The sequence below is a fragment of the Monodelphis domestica genome, chromosome 2 (genome assembly GCF_027887165.1).
Source record: "Monodelphis domestica isolate mMonDom1 chromosome 2, mMonDom1.pri, whole genome shotgun sequence".
NCBI lineage: Eukaryota > Metazoa > Chordata > Mammalia > Didelphimorphia > Didelphidae > Monodelphis > Monodelphis domestica.
Window position 1 is genome coordinate 454,041,418 of NC_077228.1, and position 20,953 is coordinate 454,062,370.

General features: G+C 34.8%; 1 pseudogene; it reads left to right on the plus strand.

Moving 5' to 3' along the window:
* The first annotated feature begins 8,281 nt into the window (after positions 1–8,281).
* On the plus strand, positions 8,282–15,708 carry LOC130456955 (heat shock factor-binding protein 1-like; annotated as a pseudogene).
* The last annotated feature ends 5,245 nt before the right edge of the window (positions 15,709–20,953 follow it).

The window sequence follows — 20,953 nt, forward strand, 5'->3', positions numbered from 1 at the left end:
GTAATTTGTCAGCAGCAGTTCCATTGAAATATTTATGTAAGTGCACAAATAGTATGGATACTTATTTGTTTTATTTCTCCCAAAAGAGCTTATGTGTTTGCCATTCTGCACTATCTTCTGGGTTTCCCTGGAACTAACCAAATAGGGTTAGGAGATATATAAATTTTGGCCAATGAACAAAAGCTTCCTTCACAGAAGTTTGGTCCAAACAGGATCAAAGGCATAACTATGGGCTCATTAGCAACCTTCTTGAATCATCTGAGCTAAATAGCCCAGATCACTGAACCCCCTCAGTAAACCTCTTCTATAACAGTCCTAGGGCTAAAGGGAATTGTGGATAAAGTGGTTAGTGGGTAGTCAGTTGTACTGAACATGACCTTTATATAGTTGGAAATTAGTTATTTGAGTATAGATTCCACAACTGCCTCCTTCAGTCTGGAAAACAAAATCATCAGTTTTTAACTTAGTTATTATACCACACCCCTCACAGAAAAGTACCCCCCATTCAGAAAAGTGAATTTTTTGGAGTTAAATCATGAAGTAGTTGAAAAATATTGATCTATATGTGAAGGAGCTCCTTTCCATGAATCTTTACTTTTAATATGGAATTAAATCAGATTTAGGGAAGTTAATCACTTTGGCCATGGTCAAGTATGGTAGCATTGCAGATGGGAATTAATACAAACAGTTCTGATTTTGAACTTGCTTATACAACAGTTCCTACCATAAAATATATGGTTATTAATTATAATGTTCAATATTCTAGAATATGTCATAAATATAACATATAACTCATACAGTGAATAGTTAACGAGACTCTGTTATATTTTATTTCATGGAACAACTAATAAAACATTGTGAATTATGTTTCATTCAAAAATCTGTTTCAGCTCCTGAATTTGTTCTGAAGATGTTTTATGAGTCATTCTGCCCATGTTTGAGACCCTCTCTCCCTCTGTTATTTTGCTAAACTTATGAATTTCAATTACAAGGTTGTTTGTTTTCAAAAGAATAGTCAGAGCCCCAAGAACACATGAGCTAAATTCATAATGGTAAATTAAATGTTAGCCGAATTCTATGACACACAGTATTTTTCCACCTAAACCACCCTTCTTCCTCTATTCCCCCCAACCCCAAACCCATAACCAAAACATGAATTGCATGGGGCATGGGGAATTGCTATCCAGTGATTCATTGTTGTTCTTCTGTTTTTTTTTTATTGTTACTCAAGGGTAGCTTGTGTCACACCTCTGAAGATATATTTTAAGTATATAATTCTTGAAAGAGAGACAGCTCTATATTACATCTATAATTCTATATTTCCAGTCAAGCAGACATGGGTTCAAACTCTGCCTGTGATATATACTAGTTGTATGAATGTGGGCAAGTCACTTAAGCTCTACAAATTTTAGGCTAGTCCCCAAAAACTTACTAAGTTTTAGACAAATTGTAAACTATGAAATATTTTTATATATATATATATATATATATATATATATATATATGTATCCTGGGTATACTTTCTGCAGAGAAGTCACAGATATTTCAATAATACATCTTAAATATGTTTTTATATAGTGATCCTAAGTATGAAAGTAGCTATAGTGAAAGTGTAAAAATAAATCAACAAACACAGGTCACTGAAAATGGTAGAACTATAGCCAACTCATATTTTGCAGTTGAATTTCTCAAGAAAATTATACATCTGAATGATTGGCCCAACTCATGCACTTACATACACATAATCACATTCAAACTCATCATAGGTTGCCTATTAAACTAGGATTACACTTGACCACTGGCAGAGATAGTTCATGAAAAGGGATTTTCTCTACCAATAGAATCAAAGTCCTATTAAAAATGATTTCCAAGTTTTTAAGGATCTTGACTCAATTTCCTGACTGTCTTTCCCCTCCAAATTCTCTGAAACGTCTAAAATGGGATTCAACTATATACAGCAGGGTCCCTTTATCCATCTTTTGCTTTCCTTGTTTCAATCAACTGGAAGTTTTGGAGACTCCTATAGTGCAAAGAAAGTCTAACTGTAGTAGATGTCTGTATCCTATTCCACCCCAGCTGTGTTATCTTTTGCTTCTACTTTCACTTCTTTTTTTAGTTATTTTTTTTTGGTGGAGGGGGCAGTAAGGAAGGGGATTATGGCAAAGAAAGGCTGGAGAGCACCTGAGCTGAAGGGCATGAGCAGGGAGAGAAAGTATACATACATATATATATATATATATATATATATATATGAAATTCTGTATATATTTCCTCATATCTGTACTTTCAGCCATCTGTGTTAATTTTAGAATATATGCTCAAAAATACTGGCTCCTATTGTACAAACACACATATGCACATGCATTCATACACACAAAGAAACACATATACTCATATACATACACATATACTTTTTATTTAAACTTAAGGATCATCATCAAATATGAACATTTCAAGATAATAAGAGCCCAGAGGATTACATAGAAAGGTTTTATTACATACTTTAAAAGTAGAAATTATATAGTGAATATATAAGAACTTATAAATATATACATATATTAATCATATATATGAAGCTTAATAAATTAGTAACAAAATTACACTATTCATGCTCCATTCTATATGTTTGTTTTATTCTTTGAATATTTTTTCTCTAACTCATTTTATTTTATTTTTTTAATTTTTGAAAATTTATTTATTCAATTTAGAACATTTTCCTTGTTTACAAGAATCATATCATTTCTCTCCCCTACCCCACCCCTTCCTGTAGCTGATGCACAATTCCACTGGATTTCACATGTGTCCCTGATCAAAACATATTTCCATGTTGTTGAAGTTTGCACTAGGATGATCATTTAGAGTCTACATCCCTAATCATATCCCCATCGACCCATGTAATCAAGCAGTTGTTTTTCTTCTGTGTTTCTTTTCCTACAGTTTTCCCTCTGAATGTAGAGAGTGTTCTTTCTCATAAATCCCTCCAAGTTGTTCTGGATCACTGCATTGCCACTAATGGAGAAGCCCATTACATTTGATTGTACCATAGTGTATCACTCTCTTTGTATAATGTTCTCCTGCTCCTCTCACTCAGCATCAATTCCTGGAGGTCATTCCAGTTCACATGGAATTCCTCCAGTTTATTGTTCCTTTGAGCACAATAGTATTCCATCACACAATATTTTCAGTCATTCCCCAATTGGAGGGCATCCCCTAATTTTCCATTTTTTTGCCACCACAAAGAATAAAGCTATTAATATTTTTGTATGTGTCTTTTTCCTTATTATCTCTTTGGGGTACAAACCCAGCAGTGCTATGGCTGGATCAAAGGGCAGACAGTCCTTTAGTCCTTTGGGCATAGTTCCAAATTGCCCTCCAGAATGGTGGGATCAATTCACAACTCAACCAGAAATGTATTAATGTCCCAAGTTTGCCACATCACATCTGTCATGTTAGCCAACCTGCTATGTGTGCAGTGATACTTCAGAGTTGCTTTGATTTGTATCTCTCTGATTATAAGAGATTTAGAACACTTTTTCATGTGTTTATTAATAGTTTTATTTCTTTATCTGAAAATTACCTTTTCATGTCCCTTACTCATTTATCAATTGGGGAATGGCTTGATTTTTCGTACAATTTATTTAGCTCTTTATAAATTTGAGTAATTAGACCTTTGTCAGAGATGTTAGTTATGAAGTTGCTTCCCTTCTAATTTTGGTTGCATTGGTTTTGCTTGTACAAAAACTTTTTAATTTAATGTAATCAAAATTATTTATTTTACATTTTGTAATTTTTCTAACTTTTGCTTGGTCTTAAAATCTTTCCTTTCCCAAGGGTCTGACATGTATAGTATTCTGTGTTTACCTAATTTACTTCTAATTTCCTCCTTTATATCCAAGTCATTCAACCATTTTGAATTTATCTTGGTTTAGGGTATGCGATGATGATCCTAACCCAATCTCTCCCATACTATCTTCCAATTTTCTTAGCTGTTTTTATCAAATAGTGGATTTTTGTCTCCAAAGCTGTGATCTTTGGAGTATCATAGACTGTCTTGCTGAGGTCATTTACCTCAAGTCTATTCCACTGATCCTCCTTTCTGTCTCTTAGCCAGTACAATATTGTTTTGATGATCACTGCTTTATAGTATACTTGGAGATCTGGTACTATAAGGCCACCTTCCTTCACAACAGTATTTCCCTGGATAACCTTGATCTTTTGGTCTTCCAAATGGATTTTGTTATTTTTTTCCAGTTCCATAAAAAAAAAAAAAAGTTTTTTGGTAGTTCGATGGGTATGGTACTAAATAAGTGAATTAGTCTGGGTAAGATTGTCATTTTTTTTTATGTTAGCTCATCCTACCCATGAGCAATTAATGTTTTCCCAATTATTTAGATTTAGTTTTAATTGTGTGGAGAGTGTTTTGTAGTTGTGTTCATATAGTTCCTGGGTTTGTTTTAGCACATAGATTCCTAAGTATTTTATATTGTCTAGGGTGATTTTAAATGGGGTTTCTCTTTCTAATTCTTGCTGCTGAGATGTGTTGGAAATATATAGAAATTCTGATGACTTATATGGGTTTATTTTATATCCTGCAACTTTGGTAAAGGTGTTGATTATTTCCACTAGCTTTTTAGTGAATTGTCTACAATTCTTTAAGTAGCCCTTCATATCACCCACAAAGAATGAGAGCTTGGTCTCCTCATTGCCTATTTTAATACTTTCAAATTCTTTTTCTTCTCTAATTGCTAATGCTAGTGTTTGCAGTACAATGTTAAATAATAGAGGTGATAATGGGCATCCTTGTTTCATTCATAATCTTATTGGGAAGGTTTCTAGTTTATCCCCACTGCAGATGATGTTTGCTGATGGTTTTAGATATATACTGATTATTATTTTTGTGAAAAGCCCTTCATCTATTCTTATACTTTCTAGTATTTTCAATAGGAATGAGTGCTATATTTTGTCAGTCTTTTTCTGCATCTACTGAGATAATCATGTAATTTTTGTTTGTTTGCTTGTTAATATAGTCAATTATGTGTATAGTTTTCCTAATATTAAACCATTCTTTCATTTCTGGTATATATCCCAAATGATCATAATGAATGATCCTCATGATCACTTGCTGGAGTCTTTTTGCTTTAAGGAGATTGGTCTATAGTTTTCTTTCTCTGTTTTTGACCTGCCTGGCTATGGAATTAGTACCATATTTGTGTCATAAAGGGAATTTGGTAGAACTCCTTCTTTGCTTATACTGTCAAATAGTTTCTATAATATTGGGATTAGTTGTTCTTTGAATGTTTGATAGAATTCGTTTGGGAACCCATCTGGTCTTGGGGATTTTTTTCTTAGGGAATTCTTTGATGGCTTGTTCAATTTCTTTTTCTGATATGGTATTATTTAGGTTTCTAGTTCTTCTGTTAACCTAGGCAATTTATATTTTTGTAAATATTCATCCATATCACCTAGATTGTCATATTTATTGCCATATAATTGGGCATCATAGTTTTTAATGATTGCATTAATTTCCTCTTCATTAGATGTGAGGTCTCCCTTTTCATCTTGGATACTATTAATTTAGTTTTCTTCTTTCTTTTTTTTTATTAGATTGACTAGTACTGTGTCTATTTAATTATTTTTTTCAAAGTACCAACTTCTACTCTTATTTATTAAATCAATAGTTCTTTGACTTTCAATTTTATTAATTTCTTCTTTAATTTTCAGGATCTCTAATTTAGTTTTCATCTAAGGATTTTTTATTTCTTTACATTCTAATTTTGTAATTTGCATGCTCAATTCATTGACCTGTGCTCTCCCTAATTTGTCAATATATGAACTCAAAGATATAAATTTCCCACTAACTACTGCTTTGCATGCATCCCATAGATTTTGAAAGGATGTCTCATCATTGTCATTTTCTTCAATGAAATTATTGTTTCTATGATTTGTTTTTTAATTAACTGATTTTGGAGAATCATATTATTTAATTTCCAATTAATTTTTTATTTGCCTCTCCATGTACCCTTACTAATTATTAGTTTTATTGCATTGTGATCCTGATAAATTGCATTTATTATTTTTGCTCTTTTGCACTTGTTTGCTATGTTTTTATGTCCTAGTACATGGTCAATCTTTGTGAATGTACCATGTGCTTCTATAAAGAAGTTGTATTCCTTTTTGTTCCAATTTATTTTTTCCATATATCTACTAACTCTAATTTTTCTAAGATTTCATTCACTTTTCTTACCTCTTTCTCATTTATTTTTTGGTTTGATTTATCTAGTTCTGATAGAGGAGGGTTCAGGTCTACCACTAGTATAGTTTTTCTATCTATTACATCCTTGATCTCCACTAGTTTCTCCTTTAGAAATTTGGATGCTATGCCATTTGGTGCATGCATGTTGAGTACTAATATTTCCTCATTGTCTATACTGTTTTTTTATCATGATGTAATTGTCTTCTCAATTTCTTTTAACTAGATCTATTTTGACTTTAGCTTCATCAGATATATTGACTCCCGCCTTCTTTTTCTCAGTTGATGCTCAATAAATTTTGCTCCATCCACTTACCTTTACCCTCTGTGTGTCTACCTTCCTAATGTGTATTTCTTGTAGACAATATATGGTAGATTTTGGTTCCTAATCCACTCTGCTTTTTGCTTTTGTTTTATGTTTGAGTTCATTCCATTCACATTCAGAGTTATCATTACCAGCTATGTATTTCCCAACATTTTGATTTACCCTTCTAGTCTTGCCCTTTCTTCTTTCACTATTTCCTTCTACACCAGTGTTTTGTTTTTAATCATTTCTCCTAATTCCCACCCTTATTTTTCTTCTCTTTATTATTCCTTTCTTATTCCCTTCTTTCTTATTTCCTTCTTATTTTCTTTACAGTCTTTTTAAACTACCTCCACTTTTTCCTCCCTTGTATTGCTTCCCTCCCCACCAGTTCATTTGTTTTCCTTCCACTTCTCTTGAAGGAGGGAATCAATTCTCTGCCCCAATGGATTTAATTGTTCTTCCCTCTTTTAGTCAATGTCAATGCATGTAAGAATTAAGTATTTCCTATCTCCAACCTCTTTCCCCTCCAGCATATTGGTGTTCTCCCCTTTCCTGCCATGGGATTCTTTATGACATATAAATTTACCCCATTTTGTTTCTTCTCTGTTCTGCTGATTAAACAGGTTATTGGATCTTCTGAGGTTGACAACAGAAGCTGAAAAGGAGTTGTTCTTCTTGCCCTGTTGTCAAGGTTGTTGCCTATAGTTTGTTTTTTAATTTTTTTTAAACCCTTACCTTCCATCTTGGAGTCAATACTGTGTATTGGCTCAAAGGCAGAAGAGTGGTAAGGGCTAGGCAATGAGGGTCAGGTGACTTGCCCAGGGTCACACAGCTGGGAATTGTCTCAGGCCAGATTTGAACCAAGGACCTCTAGTCTCTAGGCCTGGCTCTCAATCCACTGAGCAACCCAGCTGTCCCTGCCTATAGTTTGTTGCAGCATTTGCCCTTGAGGCTTAATCAGCAGTGCTTTCAGATCCTTCTGTTGGGGAGGGGTATTGGAGCTTGAGCTTCCCTGCCCTCTGAAGGCTTCTTATCTGCCCTATTGATGAGATTGAGCCAGGGTATAGGAGTTGATCTGCAAAGCTGGATGTACCCTGAGGCCAAAACCTCCAGAAAAAGGGGGGGAGGGGCAAGATGGAGTGTCTCCACTGTGACTGACCTGCCTTCTCTGAGCTTCTCCTTCAGCTGCCTCTGTGCTGTCTATATTCTAAGTCCTGAGCATGGCACAGCTTTGCTGACAAGGTACTCCCTCCAGACTTGTGCCCTTGCCTACCCTGAGATTCCAACCACCACTGCAGACTCAGCTCTGTAGGTGGGGGAGGGGTCCTGGGACCTTCCTTTTTTCTTCCCCTTAAATCCACATATTGTAGAATTCAGGCTTACCTTTTACTTTGGTTCCAGGAGGAGGGTTCCCTAGCTCTGTCCTGTTGTTAGATTTGGTTTTCAGTTCTCTTGAAGCATTGTGTTTTTGATTGGTGAGGAAGCCTTTATGGAGGTTTGGGCTATTGCTGACTCTCAGTCACCATCTTGACTCCTGTAGCTCATTTTATAGATCTTATTTTTTGAATTTAAAAAATCTTTTATTGATGCTTTTTCCTTTGTCTAATACTACCTACTAACTCCCTTCCCCTCCATTCCCTAAGTAGAAATCCTCTCTTGAAACAAATGAACACAGTCAAGCAAAAAAAAAAAATAAATAATCAACACATTGGCCATGTATGAGAATGCATGTCACATTCTGTACTTCTCTGCCAAGGGGTGGGAGCCGTGATTCAGAATCATTATTTAAACTCAAGTATATTTCAGTAATGAAAAGAGAATTGGAAATGGTATGTTCCGGGTGGGGACTCTAATCTGTCCTTTTCTCTGGCTCCCTGAGGCATGCATGAAGAAAGTTTGGATTAGATCTGTTTGACTCTCAGTGGACATAGCAGTAATTATATGGAGGATATATAGTGTATCAGTTCTTGTGGCCTTCTTGACAGAGGTATGCATATTCTATGATAAATATGATTTTTTTTGCTCTTTATTTTAATTTGGAAAATTTAATTTAATTAATTAATTTAGAATGTTTTTCCATGGTTACAAGATTCATGTTCTTTCCCTCCTACCCCCCCCCCCCACACTTCTACCCCTTAGTTGACATGCAATTCCACTGGGTTTTACATGTGTCATTGATCAAGACCTATTTCTATAATATTGATATTTGCACTAGAGTGATCACCAGGAGTCTACATCCTCAATCATATTCCCATCAACCCATGTGATCAAACGGTTGTTTTTCTCTGTATTTCTGCTCCCACAGTTCTTCCCCTAAATGTGGATAGCATTTTTTCTCAGAAGTCCCTTGATCATTGCATTGCTGTAATGAAATCCATTACATCAGATCATGCCACAGTATATCAGTCTCTGTGTACAATGTTCTCCTGGTTCTGCTCCTCTCACTCTGCATTTGATGGCTCTTGGAGAGATTGCCAACAAAGAAATTGCTTTCTGCTAGAGGTGGATATATGCAAGTTATTCTTCAAATTTCTGTTGCTGTATATAATTTTCTCTTGTTTCTGCTCATTTCTCTCTTCATAATTTCATATCGATATTTCCATGCTTTTGAAAAATCAACCTATTCATCATTTCTTATGGCTACATTATATGCCACAACTTCTTTAGCCATTCTCTAATTCATTGGCATTCCCTCAATTTTCAGTTCTTTGCCACTACAAAGAGAGGTGTTATAAATATTTTAGAATATATAGTTACTTTCCCTTTTCCCCTTATAACCTTAGGAAATAAACCCACTGATCATATGGGATTGGATTAAAATTGGATGGATTAAAAGCAAAGTAAAGTTTTATAACTCTCTTGGCATAAATCCAGATTGCTTTCCAAAATGGTTGGATTACTTTACAGTTCTACCAAAAGTGTATTAGTGTCCCTATTTTTCCAAATTCTCTCCAGTATTTGTTATTTTGTCCTTCTCTCATTTTAGCCAGTCTAATATGTGTAACAGATATTTTTTGGATCAAGAAATAAAAGTTATATATAACTATGTGAGCAAGTGGTTTAGGAAAGGTTTGATTATGGATAGTTAAGTTATGTCTGAGAGATATTACAAATTGGATGGGGTCTAGTAGATGGGTAGATGAAACCAAAGACATTAATGAAGGCAGGCAGGAACAAGGATGTATGAGAGGTCTAAGTAGTGAGATCTAGGCTCTAAAACATTAAAATGACATTGAAAGGCAAGTGTCAGCAAGGAAGATTATTCATTAAATTAGACTATGTTGAATAGAGGTGGATTTTGGCTTGTAGGGTTTGATTATAAATGGAAAGAAGTCAGAAAGCTATAGGTCTTACTCTGATTGATACAGGGGATAGATGCTAATATCAACAGAAATGTCTAATTTTCATGAAATCCATGATTTAAAAATTTTTTGAGAGAAATTCCAGGAAAAGAAGTTCACTAACTCCTCGATTCAAGAAAGTGAACTTTTTGGAAAAGACACCAAAAAGAAGCTTGCAAAAAGCATACACTGCATCAGAAGATCCAGAATAATGGCTCAGAAGACTGGAAAGGTAGGGAGAATTCAATTTGCAAAGTGAATTAAATATCCAACAAAAGAGCTTATATTTTATTCTGAATGTAGGATGGAATTTCTAGAATTTATTTGAGCAAGAAGGTGTTATGATTAGAGCTGCAGTGAAGGAAAATCACTTTAGAAGTTGTGGGAAAAGCAGATTGGAGAGACTTTAGGCATCAAGACCAAATAAGAGGTCAGAGATCATAAGGTTCTGAATTTGGGTGGCTGCAGTGACAGTGGAAAAGATAGGGCATGTGCAAGAGGTTATAGAGGTAGAAATAATATCTAACATCTGACTGACCCTGCAAGTTACTGTGAATGAAGAGGTGAAGATGGTACCAGGGCTACAAACTTAAATAACTGGAAAGATGGTAATGTCCTTAACAGAAATAGGAAAGCTTCAAAGAGGAGTGGTTTGGGAATAAAAATTATGAGCTTTGTTTTTATGTGTTGAACTTGATATGTCTTCTGTAGTACATTTAGTTTATAATGTTTAAAAGCCAATTCTTGATTTGGGAATTGAGATCAGGAGGCTGAATAAATTTGGATATTTATATCTGAGAGTCATCTGCATAGAGACAATAATTGAACTCATGGGAATGATGAGGATACTAAAAGGAGAAATAGAGATAAAAATATGAGCCCAGAACAGAGCTCTGAGAGACTTTCACAATTAGTGAGAATGGCATGGATGATGAATCAAAATGTAGACAGCAAAAGAGTGGTAGGAGGAGAACCAGGAGAGCAAAATCATCGAATCAAAATTCATAGAGGGGAGAATATCACAGAAGAGAGGCTGGTTAATGGTGTTAAATTAGCAGTCAAAGAGGGTAAGGATTCAGAAGAGGCCATTCGATTTAGTGATTAAGACCTTATTGATATTTTTGGAGATAGTGTTTTCTGTTGAATAATGGTGTCAGAATCCAGACTACTATGGGGTTCAGTGTGTGCAAGAGGAAGGGAAGTAGAGTCATCAAGTGTAGATGAATTTCTCTAGGATTTTGACTGAATAATGGAGAAGAGATGAAAGATAATATTTAGTTGGGAGGGCAGGCTTTATTGAAAAAGGATGAAGGAGATTTGTACATCCTTATAGAAATTAAAGAATGAAAGAGAAGATGGAGAAACACTGAATATTATAGTAAAGGTGGATAGTGGGGGCAAATTTGCTAGAGATAATAGGAAGGGATGAGAACAGGGGTACATTTTGAAAATTTGGCCTCGGTGAGAAAGAATACATCTTCATCATTTACAAAATGATATTATGGAATGACAAGGAGAATAATATGGACACAATATTTAAGCAAAAATAGTATGAGATAATGTCAAGAGATTGTAAGAGGAGGAAGAGAAAAGAAAAGAATAACCTTAGAGAAGAGTTTCAATTTCTTCAATAAATTATTAGAGCCTCATTTTAAGGGTTATAAAGATAGTATTTTGTAAAACTTGAGAAGTGTGGAGCGACTGTGGCTTATAATGAGTACAAAGATTAGTTTGATGAGGAGTCATACAGAGAGATGGAATGATTCTCCAGCTCTGGAAGGTCTGTGTCCCTATAAAAGACTGACAATTTTAGAATTATCTAAAAAAAACCTACTCACTGAACTGTTGGGGCATGGGAATTAGCAGGCCAGTAAGAATCACGTTAATTGAATGGAGACTCTCTTAGAATACTGGGTAGTTCCCTAAGAGGACATTTAATCCACTCTAAAACTTTTCAGAATTGGGTATATGGATAAATGTTCCAGACGCACATAATTCGGCTTTATGGAAACAGAATTTTTTTTTTTACTGGTGCTAAGGGAGGGCATAATGGAACCCATCAGGGGAGCTCTCAGACCTTCCAGACTTGGGTCACAGGAAGAAGGCTTTCTATATGGATCATAAATGGTGGCAAGCCTGCTCTATGCCCTTTTTGGGTAGGTCCCAATGATTAAGCTTTTCCCAGTTACACATGTTCTATGAAGTATTGCTAAAGAGTAGTCACAACAAGAGTCTCCTAGTGGTTCCATTAGTCACAGACTTTGTGGGCTTTTTTAAAGGCAGAAAAGCAAGAGCTGCATACCCAGAAAACTATGAGAGGTGACTACTGGCTTCCTCATTCTTATTGCCTGTCTCTGTCATCTGTGTCTGTTTCTGTCTGTTTCTGTCTGTGTCGCTGTCACTGTCTCTCAATCTGTCTGACAAATTGTATGTTTTCATGGTGGGAGTAAAATAGTTTAGTATTCACGTTTCATATTCTAAATATTAAACTCCTGGGGGATCAAAATAGGAATTAATATTCAATGTATCACTATTCAATGTTTTAGGTATCTGTCAATGCCATGCCAGTCTCATGAATGTTTTGTATTTTTAAGCATTTAATTGTAGGGTGAAAAGAGCTGTCTCATAGTCGATATCTATTATTTTGTGCACTAAACAACTAAATTTTTTTCCAGATTAGATGTTGATACAATTTTTAATGATCTTTTTGTGATCCATTTTATTTTGCTCCTTTGAACCCTCTCCCCTCCCTAAGATGGCAGGTAATTTTGCAGAGGTTGTACATGTGTTACAATAATACCTACTTTCATGTTAATCTTTGTGAACAAAATCACATGTTGCTGACACTAGGGAAAAATTCATGGCATTAAGAAACTTTCTAGAAGAAATTGGTATGAAGAGGATGCTATTTGCCCTGGGGCTTATTTCAAGAAGCTGCTTTCTTCAAGAAGCCTTCCTTACCCTTCTTGCCACTCTTCCCCAGATTTATGTGGTCTCTCCCACTTTGTATTTCTCATACCTTTCTGATTGGACCTCTCCTGTGTACCTACATCAGGATCCTTGAAACAAGAATAAATCTTAGAGGTAACAGAACAATTCCTTCATTTTACAAATGAGGAAATTTTGGCTTAAGGAGCTTGACCCAGGTCACAAAGATCATTAGTGATTGGGCCAAGATTTAAACCCAAGTCAAATTTTCACTCTTAGTTCATCATACTTTCCACTGTCTCCATCTGGTCCCCAGTTTCATTCTCACTTTTATCAAAATTATTTGTTTGTACTCTTTTGTATTTGCCATTAGTTGGATTACATGTTTGCATGAAGAGTCAATAGTTAGTAAAGTTTTGTATTTGTAGCACTTAGCACTGATAGACATTAAACATATTTGAATTTAATCATTAAATTAAAAAAGTATTCTTCTGGTTATAGCTGTGTTGATTATACAAAAAAGATGTCAAGGGTTCCTTTTGTATGTAAATAGCCCAAGGAATAATTCAGTTTCTGTCTGAAAATCAGAACTGATAGAAACTAATGTGAAACAGTGCCAATAAAAAGCAAAGAAATAAAACAAACCACACTATTATTTGTTATAACAGAAAATTCAAGACATGAGCAACAAAGGTCTAAGTGCTGAGGATGTTTTACAATTCTATCATTGTCTTATTTTTTCCAAGTAAAATGTTTGTCATTTCCTATCCAATGAAAACCAGATGAATATTATAAGATGTTCCGAGCCATGTTCATGCTGGGTTGGTCAAACAGGAATTTATAGTATGGCTCAGATTGGGTCACTTGTAGTGCAGTCAGTCACCCATTAACTCATTATACCTCCCCCTGGAGTAGAATTCTAGGGAAATTTTTAAATTTCAAGCTAGGTTTAGTTCGTTTCTAAGGTCTCTTCTATATGCATTAAGAGGATCCCATCTAGAGAGATTTTAATGAACAAAATTATGGATATTAAATTTTGGCTTGATTTAGAAAGTTGTAGAAAACATTTTGGCCTTTTAATGATGCTTTTAAGACAGACTTGTCTTTTAAAAATGATAATTACTTATTCAGTGATATCTTTGAGGAAAAACTTGAGTCAATATCTCAACATTCATGCTTCATATAGTTACTGAATTTTATCAACTCTCCTCTAATTTTGTGGACTTTAAAAAATAATCCTTCCCTTCCCTCTTAGAATCAATGCTGTGCATAGGTTCTAAGAAAGAAGAGAAGTAAGGGCTAGGCACCTAGGGTTAAGTGATTTGTCTAGGATCACACAGCTAAGAAGTGTCTGAGGACAGATTTGTACCCATCTCTAAGCCTAGCTCTCAATCCACTTAGCTATCTAACTGACCCTGTGAGCTCTTAAAGTGTTTTGGAAGTCATATAAATTCTAGTGAGATAACATTCCATGGACAAAAGCACTGAAATTAGAGTTGTAGGCCTTGGGTTCAAATCCTGGCTTCAGTTTCTTCATTTGTAAAATGGAAACAACATATACATTACTTTTCTCATAGGGTTTTTGGAAAAAAGGGGACTTTTCTAACCATAACAACCAAAAGAAGTTGTATTCTAAGATGTAGGCTATTATTATTCATAAGCTCACAAAATACTTTGCTGATATTTTCAAGTTTTCTAAGATTATATTAACACATTGCAGGCAATAACACCTAGCCTAAACATATCTTCCTCACTAGTTCAATTTCACTTGGCAGGGGTGGTGGGTAGCTTATCTAAATTATTGGGTATATTAAAAGAAATGTAGCTTTATTACTTTCTCAAGTGTATACAGTAATGTGAGCTAGTCAGAGTGTTTTGCCAACTAGAGGTCAAGCTGACCTGTTTTCCTTAATAGTCAAGAAATCCTGTAAACAGAATTTTAAAAAAATGTTAATAGTTGTTCCAAGGAGTACATCCTTAACATGTAGTCCCTTAGATGACTTTTTCAGAAACTTTGGATCAAGTTCTCAATCTTTGGAGTTAGGAGATTTTCTCAGATATTCTATCATATATTATGATAAGGCCTTCTTGGTCAGTGGCTGAACTAAGGAGCCTAACTAATTAAATAATCATCATATTATACATTTTAATCCAAAATCACAGTCACATTAGCACTAACCATGTTAAGAAGGACCATTGGAACATGAACTAAGTGCTCAAAGGGACCTCAGATGTTAGCGAATCGAAATGCTTTATTTCATCAGTAAAGTAACTGGCCCAAAGAAGTCAATTAATTTATCTGGTATCACATAGTTGGTAACTATTTGAGGGATGTTTTTAAATTAGTTCTTCTTGACTTCAAGTCCAGAAATACACTATATCCCACTTGGCTGCCATATTGCCACCTCAAAGGAAGTCTGCCTCCAGGGGCAAATTTGCATGAGGCAAACTAGCATCTCTTGGGTAACCTCTTTCCCCTAAGTGGGCTGATTTCTTAACTTTTTTCCTGCTTCTAACCCAGCCCTTGGAGTTGGTCATCCTCTGAACTAGTTCTTGATTGATCTAGTGAGGTCATCTGGTTTGCCTTCTCTTAGACTTACATCCTGCAGAGAGACCAAGTTGGGAAAGTGACAGAAGTCTGGAGCCAGAGCAGTGGAGGAGACAGACCCCAAACTGTACAGGACCTGAATGCTGTGGTAAATACACTTCTCCAGCAGATGAAGGACAAATTTCAGACCATGTTAGACCAGATAATTGGCTAAATTGATGACATGAGCAGTTGCATTGATGATCTGGAGAAAGACTTTGCTGACCTTATGACCCAAGCAGGGATGTAAGAAATAGAAGGAAAAAACAAAATACCAACAACGCATTATAGTTAAAGATTTTCTTAATTTCTTAAAAAAAAAAATCTTTTTTACAAGCCAAGAGGTGAAGGAACAGATTTTCTCAATTAACTACTGGGTGCAAAACATTTTTTAAATTATAAAGTTTGTATTCCTAAGATATGTAGTTTAGTTAGGTTTCAAAGTGATTTTTAAAAATTTCTTGTATGTGGTAGCATTATATGACATAAAATGTGTAAATATTGGTAAACTGAAATTCTGACTACTTGACTAAATTTTTAGTGCATTTTTTGTCAAGTCCTTTGTCATTCATTTTGTATTTCAATTTAATAATAAATTGGTGTAATTTTTTTAAGAACCATATTAATTTTTTAACTGTTATCAGATTCTCTTTGTGAATTGGAGCACCTAGATTCAACGGTTAATAATTCTTAGCACAAAATTACTGTTGTATTAATAACAAATAAGTCATATGTTGACCATATTTTTAAAGCAGATAAAAAATTGAGCATTTTGTATTTGTGTCATTGCTATGTTTCCATGATTGAGAACTATACCTAGGAATCTACTGTAAAAAGCCCCAGAAAGGAACTGAAATTGAATGATTGTAACTACTGCCACTTTTTATATACCAGAGCATTTGCATAATGACAATAGTATCTTAGTTCCTCTCAAATAACAATAACAGAAAGTAACCTATAAAGATACATTACATTAACTGATTGGAATTTCATGTGGTATAACACTTCAGTAATCAGTTATATCAAAAATGCTTCCTGTAAGAACATAAGGGGGTTTTAACACCCACTTGCTATTTATTTGTGCTACTGATTTTTAAAAAGCATTTGTCAATTAGAAGAAAAAGCAAGTGGCCATTGTGAATCCTGGTGTATTGACTAGCAAATGCCTTATTGTAATCTTGGATTTTTTTTAAAGAAAAATCATATTTTATTATTTACCTTCTTTCTTAACTAAATGCTTGTAGAATGACACTTTTATAATAGATTATAGGTAGAATGATAAATACCAAACATTTTCATCATGACATCATTTTCTTTTTATCAAGAGGTGAGGGACAGAGATTGGATGCCCAGGTGACTAACTCATCAAATTGCTCTTGAGTTAAAAAAAAGGAAAACAAAAAAAAGTCAAGATAACCTGAAGGATGATCTAGAAGTGGAGGGAGTCATTTTCCTGGAAATGAACTTTTAAATGATTATTTTGTGATTGTAGGAGAAATTTTCTGTACCACCAGATGGTTTATTGTATTGTTGTATATATGTAATAAAGCTATGCAATAAAAAAATCCTTTTCCCTGCAAAACATGTTTTCCTTGAACATATTAACTGGCCTTTACATCACCAATAGAAATGAGTTGCATTTATTCTCCAAGGGGTTTGACAATTAATTCTACTTTGCCCCACTTGTGATGAATAATGTATCAGATACAAATATTTTTGGATATGGACAGTGTGAGGATTTGCTTTTCTTGACTATGTAAATTTGTCACAAAGGTATTGTTTTTGTTTTTCCTCTTTAACAAAGCTAGATGGGAAAGAAAATAAATATTTGTTAAATTTTTAAAAATCAATAATGGTTTTAAATGAGTCAGATGTCTGTATCACAGATCTTAAACTGGAAGAGCTCATTTTATATAACTCCCTCATTTGTAAAATGAAGAAACAGTTTGGAAAGAAGTACTTTCCCCAAATCACATTATCCTTTGTAATGCCTTCAAAACTCTAGAGAATCTTCCTATTTCATTACGTCTAATGACTTCATAGACTTCTTAGAGTTACCAATTCTTCTTTCCAATGTAAAAGCATGAGTTTTAGAATTCTATAAATGCCTCCCATTCTCTACCTATCCAAACTGTTCCCATTTTCCAAGACCCAGCTCTACTCCCATATCTTATATAAAGTTGTCTATAGCACCAGGGACCTTTTTGTTACTAACCTTAATCTCTCCCTATTTTGTTTCCATCAGCAAGGTTTCAGTCTCAATTTGCATATTCCAACTATTTCTTTTCTCTACTCATTTCTTTTTCTAGTTTTAATGCCCTCACTGCCCAGCTTTAGTGGACTAGTTTAGGTTCTCATTTTCTCTTCCTGAAATCAAGGCAAGAGCCATTTAGTGTTCAAAGACAACTAGCACCTTTGGTGTGAGGACTTGCTGAGCCCTCTTTAGATCAGATCATCCACCTTTCATCCAATTCCCAACTGTGGCTCTAAGAAAATATAGAATACTCAGCCACAAAATCCCAGTAAAACCAACTCAGTAGACTGGCAAAACCAGGTAGAGGGCAACCAATGGAACTCAAACCTGTGAAAACTGCCCCAAGTATGCAAGGGGGCCAAAGGGGTTTTTATAAAGGATTGTACTGAATTATTTAAGAATAGGGTCACCAGGAATTTTATTGAAATTCCAAAGAGATTTATTTATAATTTATTTACAAAATATAGAAAGAGTGAAGTAGGAAATCAGAGAAAGGATAGGGTAAGATATCTAGCATAGAGACTAAATATTTTGCTCTGGCCCCTGGCTCAACCCAGGCAGGGAGTTAGTCCTTAGCTAGAGAGGCCTTGACTTTGAGCTGAAGAACTAGGGATGCAGGGAGCCTCTCTCAAGAGGATAGGTCTCTCCTGAGGCTAGTATCTTCAGAAAATCCAGGAAAGGAGTCAGCTTTTTTCACTCACCACATGTCATTACAAAGGGGGAGATTTAAGAATAGCCTCACCAAGTACAGGGTCTCAGGTCCAATCAGCAGATCCTTCACCAGCCTCCAACTCAAACTCAGAACTCCAGAACTCTGAGAACTTTCTGAAGATCTCTGAAGATCTCCCAAAGGAAGTTGTAACTTCCTTTTAAAGACAATTTCTTTTGTGTCACTTCCTGTGCCTTCCTCCATTTTTACATCTACCAATTACAGTTGAAGCTTTGCTTAGGACTGCCCAGGAGGAACTCAGTTTGATTCTTATTTGTCACCCACTATTGCACACATGGGTCACAGATCTCTCCCACTTAATGATTAAGTGAGTAGTTTATACTTTTGGTGATTAAATCTAAAAAATGGGCAGAGGAGTAAATTTAATCTTCACAACTAGGAGAGAAGTAATTAATTTCATTTTCACAATCAAGGAAGAGTTAATTTAATCTTTACAGGTAGAATGGGGAGGTCAGAACAATTTGTTCCAATGGCCATGAAGTTGGTTGAAGCATTCTCAGAGCTTAGTCTGACATCAAAGATTCCTAGGTCATCCAATGTAACCACTGTAATCAGGCCATCACCAGTCATCCTGGCTTTGATCTTACCACTGAACTTTAATGATTCTGGAAGAGACAGTAAGGCTGATGACTCTGTAAAACTCACTTAAATCCCATTCTCAAATCAGTCAAGACATTACCCTGTGATGTCATTGGTCCTCTTCAAAATTGAAAGACCAACAACCCTGAGACCCTAAAAATAGGGACATACTTTTCCCTTTTTTTGTAGGTACACCCTCATGCCTGTGTCTAACATTATCCCTCATTTGTAGGAGACAAGATGTATTTTTGTTGAAGGAATTTTTTTTTGTGAAGATATCTAAACAATATGCATTATCTCACCTTAATGACTAAAAGAAATATTTCAGGAGATACTGAAATCATTGACGGTTCTTACAACAATAGAATAGATGCAAATTTTCAAACTAATACTCTAATTTCTCTCATTGAGGTAAAGATTAGTGCGTTTGGTCAATGAGGTAGGTGTCCTACCTGATAATACTTGGAGAAAAGTCAAATTTGCAGATATCATAAAAGCAAAATGTTGGTCTCTATTTTACAAGCCAGGATCTGGCAGAATAGAGTTTGTAAAATATCCTTCTATTTCTTCCTCTGTAAGTCTGTCTTTGAGTAGATAAATGACACATCTTGATTAATATCATTATCTGGTCCAATAAAAATAAGACAGTATATGGATCAGTGCTCTAAGGTACAGTTAATTACACAGGAATTAAATGCATGCACATGATGTAAGTAATATGGCAAATACAATCTAATGCTAAGGGGAATTTTTGCTGCCAAGGCTCAAGCTTTAATATGGATTATAGCCAGTCATCTAGTTTGAGTCCCAACTGATCATTTGGGATTTGCAGAAAGGCTTCATGAAATTATGGTGAGATATAACTATTATATTACAATTTATTAATGATTCTATTGCAAAATTATTTTGATTATGTGGAGAAAGTCTTTGTGTGGCTAGTACTTACTTGCTTATATAGATACCAAAACAAAGAAATGAACTTCCAATATATCAAATATCCAAATGATTTAATAGTCAAGTGAGTTATAAATTAGGGACACTTTCATTATTATAGGTTTAAAGGATATTTGTAAGGCACAGGGAAAAAATATTACCATCCAAAAAGGACATAAACAACAAAGAACACTTGCCACATTGCTGGCAACAAAAGGAAGGCCCAGAAATTTTGTGTTGTAACATGGCATAGAATTATAAAATGTCAATTGGGAGTTAAGAGGAATATTTAATTAAACCAGACCTATAGCTTGGGCACAACCTACAAAAGCCCTGAAAAGATTATATTTGATGCCATTTATAAGATCCTCAGAAGTAAAGACTTTACTATTTCCCAAAGTAGCCCATTCTAATAATTCCAACATTCTTCATAACTATAATTATTCAGGAGTTTTTGTTTATATTAATTCAAATCATAATTCTCTATAGTTTCCATTCATTGATCCTAATTGTCCCCTCTGAGGCTAAAAAAAGTGTTGTCACATATATATGACACTAATAGTCTCTCATTTAGATGAATACATGCCTAAATTGTCTCAATTAACAGTAATGTTTGCTCTTAATAATAGGTCAAGACTGAATTTATTACATGTGTGATGTCCATCACTTGGACCCTCTTTCCCTTGGCAAGGGATGGTTAAATGATACAATTCACATATTTGGGACTAGGGAGAAGGAAATATTTGGAACTTGATATTGAAGGTTATTGTAGACTTTCCATTCAAGATGTATGTCTATATGGTTGGGGCAGTCCCTTATGCTACCCATGGGATAGGTATCAGTATCTCTAAGTTCATGAAGTGAGATAGTGTCAAACTTAGGGCAATAGTTCCTGAAGAAATCCCTCAAGTGCTTATTAGAGCCCTTGAGAAATTGTCTTCTCACATGTACTTCTGCTTCTTTTGAATTAGGGTTAAAACCTAACAGTCCCTCAGTTTTTTTGATAAGGCATCAATAAGTGTGCTTGGGTGTTCATTTTTTCCT